This window comes from Perissodus microlepis, chromosome 15, assembly GCF_051167445.1.
Source record: "Perissodus microlepis isolate ML-2025 ecotype Zambia chromosome 15, ASM5116744v1, whole genome shotgun sequence".
Classification (NCBI taxonomy): domain Eukaryota; kingdom Metazoa; phylum Chordata; class Actinopteri; order Cichliformes; family Cichlidae; genus Perissodus; species Perissodus microlepis.
Window position 1 is genome coordinate 39,067,069 of NC_140475.1, and position 16,635 is coordinate 39,083,703.

The 16,635-nt window shown below is 44.7% G+C and overlaps 1 protein-coding gene across 1 annotated transcript in view; it reads right to left on the bottom strand.

Annotated features, from left to right (window-relative positions):
• Positions 1 to 16,635, bottom strand: part of LOC146372694 (cadherin-2-like) — a 101,034-nt gene that overhangs the window by 77,716 nt on the left and 6,683 nt on the right. The gene's annotated exons all lie outside the window — the stretch shown is intronic.

A 16,635-nucleotide genomic window follows, 5' to 3' on the forward strand; every position in this document is an offset into this window, starting at 1 on the left:
ATCAATATTCTGTATTTAATATAAGAATTCAAATAATTCATTAAATATAATAAAACGAATTAGCCACATAGAAAATGTGCACATTTATCAAAGCCTCAGATCAAACACACTATAATCAGAGTGGAAGTCTGTAAGTCCGACCCTCCAGTCTGAGCTCTTTGTCTGCCCTCAAATTTGACTTTGAATATCTGGAAGATACAGATGTTTATTTCATGTTACCCATGTTGCCATTGTCTATCCAATCCACTCTACACATAGTTATCATACTTATCTTTTAGTGCAACCTGGCAACCCACAAACCAATTGAAAGGATGTGGGCAGCTAATCTCAGACACAGCAGCTGTCACACATCAATGATAAATATGCTGCATAGAATAGCAAAGTAAAAAAAACAGTACAACCAAGGCCTTAGTCTACTGTAATTAAGTGGATATCAGCTGAATTACCTATTAGAAAATGTATATTATCTTATAAAAAAGGCTTCGAATGTGTTAAATAATGAATGAGACATATAGAGAGAACAGAAGGCTGAGGAGTTTGGCTGCAGCCTGTGTCTAAAAAACAAGTTTGAATGAGAAAATACGCACCAGTATGTTTTGTATTGTCTGATGAGAGTCTGATGGTTCTGGCTCTTATTTTTAAGATATTAATATTAGAATGGATCATTTCTTTGAAAGAATAATCAAATGTGTTAATGCAGTTCAGCAAAGATGGATCGATCCACCTTCCAGATTTGGTGCCAAAGATGAGCTCATCCTCAGGGAGAGGCAGGTGGGACGCGTCACACAGCAGAGCCACGGAGAAACAGCACACCATCTGTGAAGCATGGTGCTGGGAATCAGACTGGCTTTGCTGCCTCAGGGACTGGGCAGATTGAAGTCAACTCAACTATGAATTCTAAAGATAATGTGAGGCCATCTGCCTGAAAGCTGATCTTTAATCGGAGGTGGATGTAAGCGCACTAACAAATCCACTCAGGAGTGGTTTAAAAAGAAGGAATGGTCTGGCTAAAGCTTTTATTTGATGTGCGGAGACTTTAGAAACTGGAAGAACATAAAAAAGCCTTAAACATGCAGCTGAACAGCTACGTGAGACGCCTACTGGAGGTGATTTCAGCTAAAAGGTGGCAGAGAGACAAAGACTGCTCCTGACTCCAAGCATCGCAGCTACTTCTCTATTTATATTTACTGAAACTGTGGTAAGCTCACGGAAAAGCTCAGTGTTGTACACGTAAACTATCTTTATCTGCAGGCACTGCATTCAAACATTTGAAAAAGATCATTACTTTTTCATTTGACTGTATGTGATCACGTGACCCAGCCAGAACCCCCTCAGTGAGCACGAGCATTCTTCACCCATTCCCCGGATTTTGCTCCACATTCCAGGGAAGAGTCAAAAATAAATCTCAGGGCCTACGAGATGGCACACACGACAGGAAAACAGGGAAACACCAAATGATGCTATTTTTCCGACTGTAATCTTTGCTGCCCGCTGCAACAACAACCATGTGAACATAAAGAAGACACGCCTGCTGTTTGCAGAGTTCACCTGTGGCAGCGTCGGCCTCACAGTCAAAGAAAGTCCACCTACACGCGTGTGACGTACGGCACGTAACAGACGGACCAGACTCAGCCCAGATGAGCTCTGCATATCATCTCATCCAAAAACAGATCATTTCTTCGGGGCATATAAACATATAAATGTGCATTTAGACGTCTCCGCCTCCTTGTACTCCTGCAGAAAACTTCTGTCTTTATGTTTTTTGGAAACTATTTTTATGCTTAGAACTATAGTTAAGCTTTAATTGCTGGTTATGAGTCACAATTTATAGCTTCCCCTGAGACTGAAGGTTTACTATAAACATGTGAGTTCATGGAAGTAAACTGGAAGCCAGGATTAAGGCGTCGGGCTGCTAACTCACAAAGACAGCACATGCACATTATAGACTCACGGCTAATCCACACGGGACAGCTGTCACCCTGTGCTAACTGCTCTGACCGACACACACACTAACATACAGGGGCAAACAATGTTGCTGAGGGCTGCTTCCAGCCATATAGCACACAGTTGGATTATGAATGTAACAAAAGCTGACTTTGAAATTGCATCATTTTGAAATCAGCAGCACCCCCTCCCCATCCCTCTTCATCGGGAGAAATCCCATAATCCTCCCTGAGCCGTGCCTTCGCTCAGAGATGCACCACACCCCGCTGCTCTGGACTCCACGACCAAACATTTGTGTATTTGATACTTAAAGCACTAAAACCTCCACCAGGAAGACACGTCACAGCGGTCCGTCCCGTCGAATCACACCAACCTACCGGCTTTGGTGTTGGCGTCGGGTGGACGTCTCGCATTTCAGTCTAGCTGTTAACGTTGGAGCTGACACACACCGTAGCCCTGAAAAACCTCCCATTGGAGCAGGTATTGATTTACAACATGTTGCCCAATAAAGGAGGTGGAAACACGGCCCCAGAAGCATACAGTGCATTTGTGTTGATTTATGACCTTTGTCTTCACTTTTTACACCTATAGTTTGATCCACTCCACAGACGTAGAGAAAGCGATCCATGAGTTTCTTCTTTGTTTCTAGATTAGCGTGGCAATGAAGTGTGTGCTGCCGTTTTTGTAATGTGGTGGATTTCTGCACCTTCCCTTTAAAGCTCACCCATTCAGCAGCTGACGGCCTCCATGAGCCTGGTCTCTGGAGATTTCATTGTGTTAAACTGGAGATGTTAGAGGTTACAGAGCTCTTCTTTCCTAGTGTTTGCTCACAGGCGATGGCCTAATCCTTCATGTTCTGATAATAAAACGCCACCTGAGACCCTCAGTAACGAAGACAATACATTGAACTGAAAATCTGACAAATCTGTGTGTTAAGTTGTGAACTTTACTGACAAACTTGCAAATCAGTGACGTGCAGCCTCTCTGTGCTCAGCGACATCAGAGAAAAGGAAGATTTGGATGCTAAAAAATGGAGACTTGAGAGTCAGTTTATCCATGTAATGCACACAGCAGTGGAGCCTCCTGCTACACCGGTTATTTTACACTCAAACTCAGCAGGGAGAAAGAGAAGCTGCAGCTCGTGTCCTTACAGCCCTCCCCACAGCGAGAGGGACGGGCTGGGTGGGCCCACTCTCTCGCCGTGCACCAGTCTCCCTGATCTCCCACTGACAGATTGCTACCCAGAGGGGCTGCAGACCTCTCCTTCCCTCCCTGGTTAGACAGGACGAGGAGGAAGAGCTGCACATTACAGTCGTACTCGTACTGTGTTCACAGCTCTGCCTCTAACGCCACAGGGAAGGAGATGCTGCAGGAAATTCCCACATAGGAAGGTGCAATAATGACAACTACACAGCGCCTTCTCTTCGTACATACAGCGCTTCAAACTGATGCAGAAAGAAACAACAACACGATAAAGAAAAGATGGTTCACCGCTAGAAAAAACAACTTTCAAATTTCAGTGTGTTTCAGATTTTTTTAAACCATTATTTATATTTCCGGTGCAGACTGAATCTCCTAACAAAATATCCTAATAATTCTAGAAGGATTAATAGAGCTATTCAGGTCGTCTGGTATTTATTTCATCGCAGAGAAAACGTCATCTTTTTATCCAGCGCGCCGTCTGATTCTGACGAATATTGTGATTCGTATGCACGCTGTGCAGTCATACAGGATTTCTGAGCTTGTTTACTTGTAATGAACATCAGAGATAATGATCCTCACAAAGTCACACTGAAGCTAAAAATACGCACTTCCTGTCTGCCTGCATCTGTCTGAGGTACGACTTAAAGAAAAACTACAGTTTCCCCACACAAACTGCATAATTGGGTCCACGGTGCATTGAAGTACTTTCAAGTACTCACTGCCTCTGTGACCCACCAGCCTATCCCTGCACTGTGCCTCCGAGTCAAGTCTTCCAACTGTGCCTCCCTCTCAAACAGACTAAAAGAAGAGCTTGGTGTTCTGGATGAGGGACAGCAGCCGAGACGGCTTCGAGCTCCAGCAGCCTCACCGGTGACCGTTACACCAACCTGGCAACACAAAGTCCTGTCCTGCAGCAGCGTAAGTGCCTGCCCCTCCCAGGCAGACTATCAGCTCAAGAGGCGGTGATGTCTAAAAGGTTTTTCCTTCAGACAGCCCGATCAGTCAAAGCGTTACATGTTTGTGTTGATTTTTTTATCCATCGGTTGTTTGTCCTGCGGCTCCACTTGGAAGAGCTCCTGCCTCCAGCAGGCTCCCACTCTGTAAACACTGGAGAACATTTTAAAGGCAGTTTTACGTATACTTGCGTAATAAATGAGCAAACACTGGCTTCAAAAACTGCAGTTTTACCCGGTAACACAGCACAGACCTCCCTCAAAAGTTCAACGAGGGATTAAAGGAGAGAATATTAGGCTGGCATAACAAAAGCAAAGGCACATGATGTTATGGTGTGAACACACACACACACACACACACACACACACACACAGCCCGTCCCTGCTGGGAGGCTGTTTTGTGGAGAGCCGCGGGAAGCTGTCGCCCCAGATTAAAGAAAGCGCCGTCTCAGCCGCTCCCACCAGCGTCCCGTACAGCATGTGAAAACACTGTTAACACTTTTGTAGCTGTCTAAATATGACATGGCAACCCCACAGACATGCAGTCCAAAGCCAAGCATGGGGATGCTTCGGTTCCTGCTCCAACATTTGTGCCCCTTACAGATGAATCGCTATCAGGACAGAAACGCCGTGAACGTCTACAAACTCCAGCCTGAGCTCCCGAGAACAGTCACAGCAATTCCTGTCAACACATCTTGATATCTGACTCAAAGCTTTGGATACCGAGGTTCAGGTCACCAACTAATACATCGTATTATGACTTTTAAACAAAAAAAAGTTTAACGAATTTTAAATATAGCTGATATAGATCGGTCATACTGGTCAACTCATTTGGCAAACTTGCTGGTATGAATGTACTAAATCTGTACATGGAAGGAAGTCGTTTTTCTAACTGGTGCTGCCTTTGTTTTAACTGATCACACATGAGTGAAAAAATGATTTTTTATCTGCATCAATAACATGAAAGAAGCGTCCAAAGCTTTACTGAGCACGAGGCTTGGATGGACGAGAAAAATACCCAGGAAACACTGTGGGTGCTCATAAGATTTCATCTGTGTGTGTGTGTGTGTGTGTGTGTGTGTGTGTGTGTGTGTGTGTGTGTGTGTGTGTGTGTGTGTGTGTGTGTGTGTGTGTGTGTGTGTGTGTGTGTGTGTGTGTGTGTGTGTGTGTGTGTGTGTGTGTGTGTGTGTGTGTGATGTGTTTTTACAGTTTATGGACACAGTGGCTGGAATGATGGCAGCAGACTCCTAATAGACCATGACAGATCCTACTGATTACATTAGCCCACTATTACACAGAAACATATTCACTTGTTCTCAGTACATCACACACACACACACACACACACACACACACACACACACGCACACACACACCCTACAGAGAGACCTGCAGACGCACTCTGGCCTCACAAAGCGCTGACAGTTTGTCTCCTGCTGGTCAACGACATCGACTTCAGCAACTTAAGAAATAAATCTGTTTTTATCAAAAACGTACTTCATACATTTACACGGTAAACTCTAGACCCAGTACTTGGATTGGACATCGGTCACGTGAGGATTTAAGCCAGCAAATGAACCTGGATGTAGTTTCCTGCGATACAAAAGTAATATGCTGAACACCTCTGGACTGTTCTGGGTCATCTTAAGATGTCAGAGACTGAGAAAATGTGATGGATGTTTTTTAATATTCTGGGGTTTTTAATTGACTGAACAATTAATCAACTAACCAAGAAAACAATGAGGAGAGTAGGAGATAAGAAGGTAAGTGATAAGTGCAGCCTGGAGCAGACACGCACTTCTAATGGTGATTGGCTCTGTGCTGACCTGGACGCTGCACGTCGTCCTGACCCCTCCCACCCCCGGCTCCGAGTGATCAGAGTGGGGATTGATTTATTCATCTCCACGAAGCTTGATCAGTTTCCAGTTGTGTGCTTCAGGTGCAGCAGTCAGAAACATAATGAACGCTGCTCACCTCAACACTGTCAGAGCCACAGAGACTCAGTTACTATTCATAAAACAGAGAGCAGACAGGAAATCCTCTGAATCCACCAGATTTTAGTCTTTGTGTTTGACTTCAAAGGAAAATCAAATGATTGTTAAAGTTGTTGCAAAGATTAACAAGCTCCAAAAAAGAGCACCATGATCCGATAAAGCATTAGGTGTTTGCTAATTACACGAGCGTGCGGTCTGAGTCATTCGCTGTGTCGGCTGCAGCCTAATGCATCTGTGAGTCTGTCTACGGGCTGCATCTCACAAGCAGGAAAACCTGTTTAGACAGTGATAACTGCTGCTGGGCATCACCTGAAATTTCTGGTGTCAAGATCCGATGTAGCAGAACTGTAAACAGCGCTGGGCTGTGATGGGAGGTGTTGGCGGAGTCAGTGGAGCGCTGAACAGTGTGTTTCCTCCCTGCCAGTGTATCACACACGCAGGGTTAGGCTTTCCACGGAACAGCGTCACGTTCCTCACCGGAGAAAAAAGGCAGCAAAACGCAGCAGATCCTTTAAGACTAACGATGTTCATGTCACACTAATTATTCCATGTACTCTGGATATTAATTGGCTGGCAAATACATCTAACAGTCCTTAGTGAACAAGGTTCTGTGCAGTGTTTTAGTTGCTTAATGAGCAAACTGCAGTTGCTGATGAAGACCAAGAGAAGCTGTTAAAAGCTACAGAAAAAGAAAACGTAAGAAAGTTTGAGCCAGTATTTTGTTTTTTTACTGCTACCTACGAGTAAAATAGATGTAGTGAGCTTTGATTTCCTTGAAGACTGGCACTGCAGTCTGAGGTGTCACCAAACAACACAACACGGCGACTCTCGGCAGGCCGTCTTTGTGTGTTCGCTGTCAGGGCCTCGCGTTCGATGCTTATAATAAAGAATCCTTTGTTTACTTAATACCAGGTGAAATAAATCATAGCAACCTGAAAAATGGGACCAAACCTGAAAGCTAGCTTAGGCACACAGAGCCACACTCACACTAGAAAACAGTCGACAACTGCTCGGCCAACAGCAGTGATGAGGAAACATTAGTCTCCCCACAGTTTGTGAGCAGTTGCTGTGAAATCACCTGCGAGGCCTCAGTCGCTACAGGCAACCGTGACGACCTGCTAACAGTCAAAGCAACAACAAGGTACACCCACGTCTCTCTTTGACAGTTCAGTGCTGCTGTTTCAGCCTCTGCTTTGCTCCAGCATCCATTCTTCAGACTGATGGCGCAGGGCGGTGTGCCAGCGCATCCTGTAGGTGTTAAACATCTGCCTGCTATTCAGTTCTTTAGGATTCATCCTTTTTTGTCTGAAACTGCAGACACAGAGCTGATTGGTCCATTCAAAGCTACAGTACGTTTCTCATCAGTCACGTCACTGCTGTGACGTTCTGATTCCAGGAGGATCCGTTTGAGCTGCCGGCATCTTCCAATCTCTGCCGCAAATACAGAACATCACAAAACAGCATCCTCCCGCTACACTCGGACCGAAGCATCCGCACAACCCCACCGCTCAGAAACACACACACACACACACTCATTAGTCAGATGTGAGGTCAGGCATGCAGCCATCATTTATTTAGCAGAAAATGGCTGCAAGACAGAGATGGAGAGGGAGATGGGAAGGAATCCGGGAACGACAAATGGGAGGACAGGAATTAGTTGAACATGAACAACCACAACTGGAAGAGGACCCGTGGGAGCAGACACACGCACACAAACACACACACGGGTATCTCTGTGTTACCATACTAGTCTTTACCATCACACCTGAACGCCTAACGCCAGCTTTCAAAGGACTATGAGGACAAAACTGTCCACAACATCCCCATCAGTAAACCCCGGGTCCTCACACAGATAGCGGTCAGAGTAAACACACCCACACATTCCATCCATATCTGTGGAGCTGGGAGTTTCAGTGCCTGGCTTTCGTCAGTCATAGAAACTTCATTATGAGAACCAGACCCAGAATCTGTTCCTCCTCCACATTAACACACACAAAGCATGTTCTAGAGAACGTGAGCCTCCCTCTGTCTGCACACTGTGGTTAGTCTGTGGTCCCGAGCTGTCTCTGCTAGACGTTTCAGCATGTTTGTGTGAGTCACGATGAACGGGATCAGAAACGCAGAGTGAAAACAATAATCTGCTGTCTTCAATGTTCCCAAAAACATGCGACTCCAGTAAAAAAAGCAACGCAAGGAAATGTGTTCGTGCACGCATTTGTCACGACACAGATGGGGTTTGATCTCAGGGGGCAAAGTTCACAAGGAGCCACGGACTCAGATGTCCCTGATGTGTGCAAATCATGTGACTCACATATATGTCACACATGGACCATCTCTGTGGTTCTAACCATAATCCTCGTGTGTTGTTTCTATTCACCGAACACTGTACGCCATGAACGTTTCAGTGTTCTTGGAAGACGTCACAATGTAAAGCAGAAAGGAACATCACCCAGACTCTGTTTCACTTCTTGATTTCCACCTCTCAGTATTCTTTAAATATATCCCACCTAATTATAAGTTTGACTCTGATACGTAGGCATGAATGAGGTACACAGGGCTTGGAAAGCACGGGGCATTTGTAAGACTGCAGCCTTTCTGAAAGTCAGAGCAGTAAAGCTTAATAAGACGGGCCAGGCTCTACAGCAGCAGTGTCAAATCTATTCTCTCTGTGGCTCAGAAACCTCTAATGAAAATCCTGCCACAGTCCAAATAATACCTCAAACGCTACAGAAAGACATGAGAGACAGAGTGGTGCTTGAGACCAGGACCAAGAATGGACCAGAACCTCTTATCAAAGCTTTCAAATGGAAACAGAAACAACAACATGGTGTTGACTGCAGAGCTGAGAGAGCTCTGACAACATTCGCTCCCTATAGGTAGAGATGGATGAGGACAAAGGAGGCGAGGAAACGGTGACGTTTGAGCAGGAAGAAAGAAAGAACGTCACCGTTTCGTGGAAATAACCTCAGCTCAGTCTGAACACACGTTCACTGCTCTAAGCGGGCAAAGGGAGAAATGTTTGAGTGAGGTCCGTTCGCACACTTTCATTAACATCTCGGTTCATTTCCCAGGTGCTGTTGGAAGTTCAGTGTCTGCGCTGCAGTCAAACCTACCGCAGACACACCCTCACAGGTTCACGCTGCTCCGTCACGTCTCCCTGATTGGTTAATAAGCTTCTTCAGATTTTAGCAGTTGTATGTAGCTCAGTGATATTGGAGTCATATAGTCTGTGGATGTGCTCCTCTCAGACTGGTGTGTCAGTGTTTCCTGGCTGCTGGGTTATAATTACAGCCTCGGCATTCCAGTGGTCCAACTTGGACACCGCAGGAAGGAATACACAGATGTGTGTGACACAATATTATAGTAATTACAGTCTTTCTGCAGTATAGCAAAGTAAATATAATTTCATTCACAAGCTTATTGTGTCACTTATAACGAGAGATCCAGTAAAACCCTGAATCCACTCGTCACTGTTTTCAGTCTCGCTAACATCAGCTGCACACTTCCTTTTTCTCCCAGCAGCACACTAATGTGAAACTGGACTCACGGCACTTTTACAGTCAAGAACAGCACATTTCTGTGGGAAACTCACAGCTGACTGACAGCACAGCAGCCATCAACAGGAAACAAAAAAAGGTCAAGCCAAGTCAAAAGTGAAGATAAGAGAAAGGACGCGCTGACACCGACCCTGGGAACTAAATCAGACTCTAGTCCTACAGCTGCTTCCAGCACGTCTGCAGGTATAAGCAGGGGAACACTTTACATTTAGTCAACACTGCTCCTAAACAATGCATTTTGCTGCTGACACAACGTTGGCAGAGCTAGCCAAGATCCCAGGATGATGTGTACGACTGGTCACAGGTTCTAAAGTAAATATGTGTCAGCCCTGTGACAGACGGGTGACCTTTACAGGCGTACCCCGCCTCATCCTCCACGATAGCTGGGCTAGGATCCAGCACACCCACAACTTTCAATTCAATTTTATTTACACAGCGCCAAATCACAACAAAAGTCGCCTCAAGGCGCTTCATAGATACAGAGAAAAGCCCAACAATCATATGACCCCCTATGAACAAGCACTTTGGCGACAGTGGGAAGGAAAAACTCCCTTTTAACAGGAAGAAACCTCCGGCAGAACCAGGCTCAGGGAGGGGCGGGGCCATCTGCTGTGATTGGTTGGTGTGAGAGAAGGAAGACAGGATAAAGACATGCTGTGGAAGAGAGACAGAGATTAATAACAGATATGATTCAATGCAGAGAGGTCTGTTAATACATAGTGAGTGAGAAAGGTGACTGGAAAGGAAAAACTCAATGCATCATGGGAATCCCCCGGCAGCCTACGTCTATTGCAGCATAACTAAGGGAGGATTCAGGGTCACCTGGTCCAGCCCTAACTATATGCTTTAGCAAAAAGGAAAGTTTGAAGCCTAATCTTGAAAGTAGAGATAGTGTCTGTCTCCTGAATCCAAACTGGAAGCTGGTTCCACAGAAGAGGGGCCTGAAAACTGAAGGCTCTGCCTCCCATTCTACTTTTAAATACTCTAGGAACAACAAGTAGGCCTGCAGAGCAAGAGCGAAGTGCTCTAATAGGGTGATATGGTACTACAAGGTCATTAAGATCAGATGGGGCCTGATTATTTAAGACCTTGTATGTGAGGAGCAGGATTTTGAATTCTGGATTTAACAGGAAGCCAAAACAGGAGAAATCTGCTCTCTCTTTCTAGTCCCTGTCAGGACTCTTGCTGCAGCATTTTGGATTAGCTGAAGGCTTTTCAGGGAGTTTTTAGGACTTCCTGATCATAATGAATTGCAGTCGTCCAGCCTGGAAGTAATAAATGCAACTCTGAATGATACAGTTGCACTGAGGGTGTCCAAGTAACAGCGTTGTGCACTGATGTAACTAAAACCATGTAAGACTCATCCTCACTCATATCATCGAGGTTTTAACATTTTAGGTAATTCATGGCAGCTCGTTCAAATGACGGTTTTAGTTATATGTTACAAAGTCAGGTGGACACAGAACCTGTTTATTCTCTCAGTATGTAACCCTAACCACCAGCTTTCTCGTTCCTTCAGTAGCCCTTGTTTTGTGCCGTGTAACACGCTCTCTTTGGCTTGAAGCTCTGCGGGACCATCAGAAAATGGTCCATGAACGGCTGCATCAGCTCAGCTGCAGCCCAGGTAACCTTTATTCTGTTTATGGGATTTTGTTCCCTGAGTGCAGGTATTTCTTATTGATGATGATGATGATGGAAGAGGACAGATTGGTTTTTGCCTCTCTGCTGAGAACATGAATGAAACTCTGATTGGCTGTGACACAAGCGGCCGTCCTCCTTCCTCGTTGACCCCTGGCAACAACATAACTGACCCTTGCTCCTCATTGGCTGTGACAGAAGCCTCCCACCTCCATGTCAGCAGCTCCCTTTATGCATTTAACAGTTTGACTGTCTGACACAGAAGCTTTTGCACTGAAAGAAGAATAAATGATGTGGAACAATCATACCTACATCGGATACAAGGGGCCAAATAGCAAATTATATATAAAACCTCTTAAATGTAAACAGGGCCATTTGAATGCAGTGCAGTCCACTACCACACTATATCTGCAAATATAGAAGCTTTGTAACATTAGAATTTCTGTCAGAACAGATTAACTGAGCTGCATTAGATTCCTGGTGAGTGTTAATATTTAATTACATTTAAATATGAGTTATGATTAGTTTCCTTTTTTACTGAAGGTTTTAGTAAAATGTGTAAAAAGGAGAGGAACAGGCAGCATGAAAGGGACCGGCCGTCTTAATTTACGTCATAAATACATTGTTACAATAGATGGATGCTCATATTAAGCACGATGAGCTCAGTGTGCGTGTCTCATATAAACTCTGTTTTGCAGTTTTTCTTCTAGTCTTATATTTGTGAAAGGAGGATTTCAATGAGGGAGAATATCCTAATATGGTCACAATCAGTTTAGCACAGAAGCTCCACCCACATGCTGCTCAAATCACATGTTTATAGGAGGACAGCCAATCAGAATGAAGTTGGATCATTTTAAACTGTAAATCATGCTAAGCTGCTCTAGTGCAGCCAAACGAACACGATCGCTCCCCTCCATGCAGAGCAGTGTAATACTTCAAGGCCAGGACGGGCTGAACTGCAGCCTTTATTTTAGCAGACATATTAAAGTTGCCACGATTATCCCTGAAACCAATCCCAGGATTGGCTGAGGAGCACAAAAGACTTCACACAAACTTAATGTTGGCATTACAGGAAAGGCTTTAGAAACCCAAGTGTCTCACTTTAATGTTTAATGTTATCTTTAGAATTGAAGCAGAAATCTGTCACTCTGAATCGATTTTCACAATAATAAAGATTTATGCTAATTCTGATGAGGTCATCCTCTGTGCAGTATTTTAAGTCTCCTTGTTTGCGGCTTTTTAGGCATCAAAAAGACTTTCAGCTTTATGAGGAACAATTCTGTTGCAATAAAAGATGTTATCCATGGTGGGAGGCATGAGTCACAGACTATATGAAAGTGCGACTGACGTAGTGAAGATCACAATAACGTCCACGAGCCCAGCTCAAAGCCAAACAGCTCATTTTTAACCCAGAGTGCTCCAAACTAAATGCAACAGAACACTTTAGGTAACAAACAGTACGAGACGTCAGATACAGAAGCAAACACATATAAGAGCACATCCCAGTGCTGAGACGTTAACAAGCTCCTTAGAGGAAAAACAATGCCGGGATCAGGAATCAAATGACAGTGGGATGGATTCAGAGGCAGAGAGAGGGAGCTTTCACTTTAAATCTTGAACGCCATTCCCAAATCCGTCTATGAGGGGAGACAGTGATGTATGAGGCAGGAACAAAGTAGGGCAACCCCCTGCATGACAAGAGAAAAGAAGAAGACAGGAAAAGAAAGCAAGACATGGGAGAGAGAGGGAGGGTGGTGGGAGCTGAATGTGCTCGCTTCTTAGTGGATGGTGGGATGGGGGTTTCCGCAGCTTCGGATGGCGGTGCTGACCAGCAGCCGCTGTATGAGGCTGTGTCACTGACTGCAACTCACTCCCATAATAGGAAGGAAGGCAGAAAGAATGGCAAGGTCAAGGCAGCCACTTCACAGGAAGTACTGGACAGTCACTGATCTCATCCTGACTCACAGATGTACAGAGAGCCTGTATGTACATGCAAGCACAGCACAACAGCACACACACACACACACGCACACACACACACACACACACACACACGCACACACACGCACACACGCACAAATAAGACGACAAACAGGAAGAGAGCCCACACAAACCAAGCCGCAACATGTATTTCTTTGCAGAGTCATTGCACACACACACACACACACACACACACACACACACACACACACACTGACTCACACGCTGGTCTGGCAGCAGCTGAATCAACTTTACATGTAACTGTTTATTTTTGGGGTTTTTGTTTCTTTTCCACTGAAATCTGCGCTGCTGTTTCCTGTAAGAACTACATGTGTTGTTTTTTCCACCTCGTTACCTGAAACTTGGTTTAGGAAGCACGATTTAATTTTACAACTTTTACAAAGAAATGAAAAAAGAAAGAAATCTTTTCTTTCTCCTCACACTTCGCCCAGCTTCAGTCAAAGCCATCCTTTGAGGAACATCACAAAGTCAAAATTCGAAGCAAATATGTGATGGTAGCGGTCGTTCACTGAGCTGTAGGTTTTATTTTGGGGGAAGTCTGTCAGTTAAACCAAAGGCACAGGATGCTGTCGGACTCCCTGCTCCGTGTCTCTGCTTTTAGTCTTTACCTCTCACCCCTTTCTCTTTCTAACCTTCCCTCAGACACTTCATTTGTCTGGCTCTTTATTATGTCTCTCGCCTCCATCTCCTCATTAATCATTCAGTCTTCCTCTGCTCCAATTAAATAATTAAAAGCACCCAGAGCCATCACTTTTTATCCAGCAAAGATGCCCTCCACACAGCTCAGTGGTGCCTTTCATCAGCACCACAGCCAAATGCTCCAAATATTGGAATCAGGACTTTCAGTAATTAAGGGCAGAAAATGTAAAATACTGTTTTTGAAAACAATCAAATGTAAACGCTGCTGTCTTTGGCTGATCACTGACCTCATGCTCTGATAGGCTGCCACCTTTGTGTCTAACAAACTGGGACAGTAGTTATGTCAGCTGGTAGCTTTGTCTCTGATATTTAATAATTAATGAAACCTTTCTTCAAATCAGCGATTTAACATTACAAACACAAAACGATCCAATACAATAATAAGAATAATTACATTCAATAATAACTGTTCGTCGCCACAACCACACAGTTTTTTCCAGTTGCCAGGAAATCAGACTTGAACATGGCAGCAACAGAAGCAGCTCATCATCACACGGAGCTGTTTGACAGACTACAATGTAAGACTACACCAGTGCAGTTCAGTCTGTTTGGGTTGCACCTACCAAAACTAAGACTTATGTAGAAATATAATTTTAGCAGAGAAACCAGCGCAGGATTGTTATTATCACACACTGGCATGTCGAGAGGCAGGGTGGGCGGGACTAAGTATAAAGAAAGTCTGACATGACTAAAGCAAAGGCCACTGACCTGTTATAAATATGAGAAGTGAAAAAAGCAATACTACTTGGCCATTAGGGCGCTGACATGATTACACTGCAGCATATTTAAACTTTTATTTCCTCAAGTTATTTCTGGATTTCATGTGAAAGAAACACTTTTTTGGAGTTTTTGCTGGAGCACAGATCTTTATTCATCTCTGGAGCCACGGCTGCATACAAAGTAGCCATTAGTGTTTGTTACACTGTCTAAAAACACAGCCTCCTGATTTGTCTGCTGACCCTCCGGCCCCGCCCCCTCCCCTGCACATCATCACAGGAGGACACACTGAAATGCGCGCTCTCCTTGTTTCTGCAACAGCTCTGTCAGCTTCACTCGCTCTCGCCTCGTTACACTTCACAGAGCCCACACATGTCCACCGAAGCACACAATGCACACTCCCTCACACATTCCCACTCATATACACTCACACATGCACAACCACCTCAAAGCTGTGTTACTGTTGGGCTTTTGCCTGGCTGCTCTGCTCTGTTTCAGACTCGCTGTAACACAACGGACACTGATTTATTTCCAGCAGAGGAAAGTGTCTCTCTGAGCTGTTTCCTACTTTCACAGCGAGCTCTCAGGCTGAAGAGCATCTCTGCAACACAAAGCCAGATGACACTTTTACATCCCACAGATCAGCTCCTCTCTGAGCTCACACACCGCCCTCATCAGAGCTGAACTATATGTGCCATAAGTCAAACACAACTCTTACACTTCTCACTGCACTAAAATGCTAAATTACAGGCATCATCCTCATCATCATGCACAGAATAAGCAGAGCAGCTGGCCGACTGGACATTTGTGTGGAGCATTTCTCCCAGTTTCTAAAACGAGCTTTTTTCAAACAGAGACAAACATGCGAGCAGAGATCGAGCTCCAGTTTGAACATTGATCGACCTCGAACCCAGCAGAACATGACTGAAGCCGTATCCAAGCAGCTGCAGCATGTTTGTCTTCTGTTAAATTCAGCGCAGCAAGGTTAACATACATAAAATAAACAAAGAGGTTACAGAGTTACTAATGCTCTGTTTGAAAGAAAGTACAGATATATGCAGAGCAAGTCCATATCACTCACGGAGGCCACGCACAGCACCGTCTCACAACCCTGCTGCTATCCTGTGCTTATTGACCAACCTGCTGCTGATACCCCGGGGCTCGGTCAATACAGATCGCTCCAACCGCTCTGCCACACACAGCACAGATGAGCAGCATGCTCATTTATTCTGCTTGATCAGGTAAACAACACCAGGCCGTGCAACCTCTCTTTGTGTAGAAACTACAGGTTGACTTACACAGCATGGTTTGAAAGGACTGCAGGTACAACGTGAACGTGAAAAACATGTTACAGAAAATGGACAGAAAACCTGCCTGGAAGCCAGAAAGTAACATTCAGTGAAAGTAATCACAGTATTTTCTCAACTTGTGCTTGTTTCAAACCTCTCCGCTGACCCACTGCTTTAGCTTTCAGCAGCTGGTTGACAGCAGGTTAAAGATAACAGATTAAATATTTTCCCCACTATGTGCTCAACTGGCTGAAGTTGCAGCTCATGAGCTCAAGTCTACCAAAGAACAAAAATCGTCCACTTTCTTATGTTTAGAGCGCGGCACGAGGCCGGTGGGATTTCCAACAGGAGAGCACCAAATCCAAAGTAGCGACGACAACATTTAACCAACATTTAGCTTAATCTTTTCCTGTGGCTTAAAGCTGTGGAACTGTGGGTTCGGGGTGAGATCAGAACTGTGGGGTGAGACCACCACCTCCTCCCAAGTTTTCCAAAACCAGAAGAAGAAGACTGAAGCATTCAGTGATGGTTTTACATTAAAAACATCAACAAGAATCCATTAAATGCTCGAGTCACAGTCGAGTTTCATCACAATGCTGAAATCAGATTAAGGCAGACTGGGGCACACACATCCACCTCA